At 33.6% G+C, this 3,173-nt stretch overlaps 1 protein-coding gene across 1 annotated transcript in view; it reads right to left on the bottom strand.

Annotated features, from left to right (window-relative positions):
• Positions 1-810: 810 nt before the first annotated feature.
• The window catches only part of FOXP2 (forkhead box P2), a 244,664-nt gene continuing 242,301 nt past the window's right edge, over positions 811-3,173 (bottom strand). Inside the window, exon 18 of the mRNA XM_004676956.1 lies at positions 811-3,173. This exon is cut by the window's right edge and continues 1,630 nt beyond it. The gene's annotated coding sequence lies outside the window, so the exon portion shown is untranslated.

Raw genomic sequence — 3,173 nt, 5'->3', positions numbered from 1 at the left:
TTTTAATACACTAACAAAATATACCGGACAAGGGCAAGTTACTATTCATTTATTTGCAACTAAATCAATAGTGAAAAATGAATTTTAAGGCCTGAGAAAATTAATCTCATGTTCACACTTTTTAAAGCATCATTTATCCTGTGGAAATCTCTTTAGGCAGGATAGTCTTTCTATGGCATGATAGAAAATACTAAATTATGTATAAAATAAAAATACCCTCAGTATGTTCATTTTCATTTTACTTCTGATTAGGACAGATTTCGGTATATTCAAATTAAAGAAAAAGGCAAGCTTTCTTTCTGTTGAAGTGTTTGTTAAATTGCTTATTTTTCCTTCTGACACAGGCATGGGACTAATCCTACAATGCCTACAAAGCATTCCCTTCAAAACCTACTTACTCTGCCCCTGTATTTTCCTCAGCCATGCGGGATGCTAGGGTGCAACTGATATTTGGAGACAAAAAAAAAAAACAAAAACAGAGGATACGATTTAAAAAGTTTAGAAAGGGTAATTTTGTTATCCCTTTTTCTTTTCAAGTTTCAGAATTTATGATGTCAAAATCTATTATAATAAAGCAACATGAAAACACGAGATGATTATGTGAAGAAGCAAATTATGAACTTCAAGATAGTCATTAATGGAATATGTTTGACAAACAGCCCCCACTTTCACTGACAAATTTGAGTTTAGTCTAGTTTCTAAGAAAATGACTTTAAACAAATCGTGGGGCATGTGTACATGTGTACACAAATTTATAACTTGGCTGTGGCATGAAAGAATGGTCTCTATAAAAGAATAAAATCCTAGGGGTTATAAATGGGTCAAAAAGAATTAGATATTTTATTTATACTTCAGAAATGTAACCAAGTGAATGAAATGTTTTCATATACATTTTTACATCCAACAGCAGTGACACACTGTTCATACATTAATTCTATAGGAAAATTTACATCCTTTTTTTTGCTAAGATTTGCCGAGTGTTCATGGACAAAAAAGAAAAAAAAAAACCTTTCTTTGCAACCTGAACTATTGAAATGAAAAGGGTAAGACACATTCCTTTCAATAGCTTTATGGTGTTAATAAAGCTATTGTCCAAATGTGTGTTAATATTGGCATGTGTAGGATGAAGTCTCATAAATTCTCCAATATGTGAATGCCCAATTTGAAAACTTTACAAAATAGTCTAATGGATTTTGTGACTGAATCTGCCCAGGGACATTAGAGTCCAGGATGGTTTATTTTAAGTGTACTTCTGTGCTGACTATTCTTCGATTCCCTAATCACAAAGAAATGCATTCTTATGAAGTTAAGCAGCTATAGACACAGAATGCTGATGACATTCTCTCTATATCTGAGTTATCTAAAGAAAACCCAGTTAGTGGTAATTCTACCAAATACTTGTAGCATTCACATGAAATTTTAATTGATTTTCAAACAGTACAAGTGTGCCATGAATCCAACCACATATAATATAAGCCTTAAGCCCACTAGGTTTAAGCAATTGTGTCTTTTGTAGACTAAAACTATGTAAAATAAAATCTGATAACTCCCTGGTGTTAGAGGTAGACAGTTTTCTTTCAAATCCTAGGTTTGGTCCTTTATTTTATTCAGCAGTGAAAGCCATGAATACAGAACGAATAACAGCTGTTACATTTCTCAACCATGACTTCTAACGTCAGAGAATTCAAAGTATGAACATAGTACACAGTAATGAAAAGTATCAAAAATTAGTTTACCTCAAAAAAGATAAATAAAACAGGTATATTCCACCAATACATAAACAGATGTTTGTGCTACAGTTAAAATTTGCTGTATACAAAAGATCATAGTCTCCATAATTAGCTTATGATAGAAGCAAGAATACATGAGCCATTTAAATTGTCAGACATTATGCTTTATAAGGTATGCACAGAAGTTCAAGCAATAAATACATACATTAGTTCAAAGCCTTACAATAGCTACGCAAAGCAGATGCAGAAAAGCAGATTTGCTATTACTAGCAAGCAATGATATAAGAGTAAAAATTCATGAAATGCATTAAAGCAACATTTTTCTTAGAAAAAGTCTGGTCATTTATGGGTCCACCAACATTTTTACATAATATGCACAATTATCAAAATACAGACCAAGCATTTCAGAAAACTCCAAAAAACCTAAAATCTATTTTCAAAGCAATTGCAGTTTTGGAGGTTTTTCTGGTATAATGTGCAAGCAGCTATTTTTTAAAATTGTATTCATATAAAACCCATGCAAAACTCTACAGGTATATGCATTCTGTGGCTGAGACTTCCTTTCAAAAGTTTTGTAACTGAGGTATGCATACTTTAGCATTGTAGTCTTAGGCCGCCCTCCAGATGGTACAGCTCTCACAGTTACTTTCAGTCCATCAAAGCCTTTTGAACATGCACCTGAAAGACCCATTTTCCCTTCAGATAATCCATACAGTAGGATCCCAGATGACTGAAAACTTTCCTTCACAATACCAATCTTTCCTTTGATACCGTATTGTAAACTTCCCGTTCGTTGATCATGACCCAAAGACAAACATAATGAAAAGTAGCAGTTACTGTGACGTTCTCACATTTCATGCAATCTGCCATAATTGTTCTAATTTTTTTCTTTTTTTTTCTTTTTTTTCCTTTTTTTTTTTTGCAGAGGTAGAAGCTTTCAGAAAGCCTTTTGGGTAAGTGGGAAAACCCTTTTGAAAGCCGTTATGTCCTTTTATTTGGTGTGATAGATGACTGGGTATCTTTCTAACTCTATTTGCTGACTTCAGCAAAGAATAAATGATGAGCTTAGTTTGCAAGAACCAGCTCCATCACATGGAACTGGTTCGTATGTTAAGCTCTAGCAGCCACCTTCTGTCAAAACTGTTTGTAAAGCAATAACCATAATCAGGTTATGAGGTCCCTTGGTTGGGGGAAAAAGTATTATCAAGACTTGGCACAGCACATGAAAAGCAACACGTAAAGTTTCTAGGTTTTAAGCAAACATCTGACTATGCTATTTTCAACTACACCATAATGTTTTATCATAGTTTTGGGGTTTGGAGTTGTCAAGAAAATCAGCATTCCAACAATTTGGCCTGTGCAAGTCTTTGAAAGGGAGTGTATTGTTAGTGTTAATATCCCGTATAAGCAGAGGCAGAATTATATGTAACTTTGGTTTGACTG

The sequence above is a fragment of the Condylura cristata genome, unplaced genomic scaffold (genome assembly GCF_000260355.1).
Source record: "Condylura cristata isolate star-nosed mole 26May11 unplaced genomic scaffold, ConCri1.0 scaffold00005, whole genome shotgun sequence".
NCBI classification, from domain to species: domain Eukaryota; kingdom Metazoa; phylum Chordata; class Mammalia; order Eulipotyphla; family Talpidae; genus Condylura; species Condylura cristata.
The sequence above is the reverse complement of the archived record's forward strand: the minus strand, read 5'-3'. Positions and strand labels throughout refer to the sequence as shown.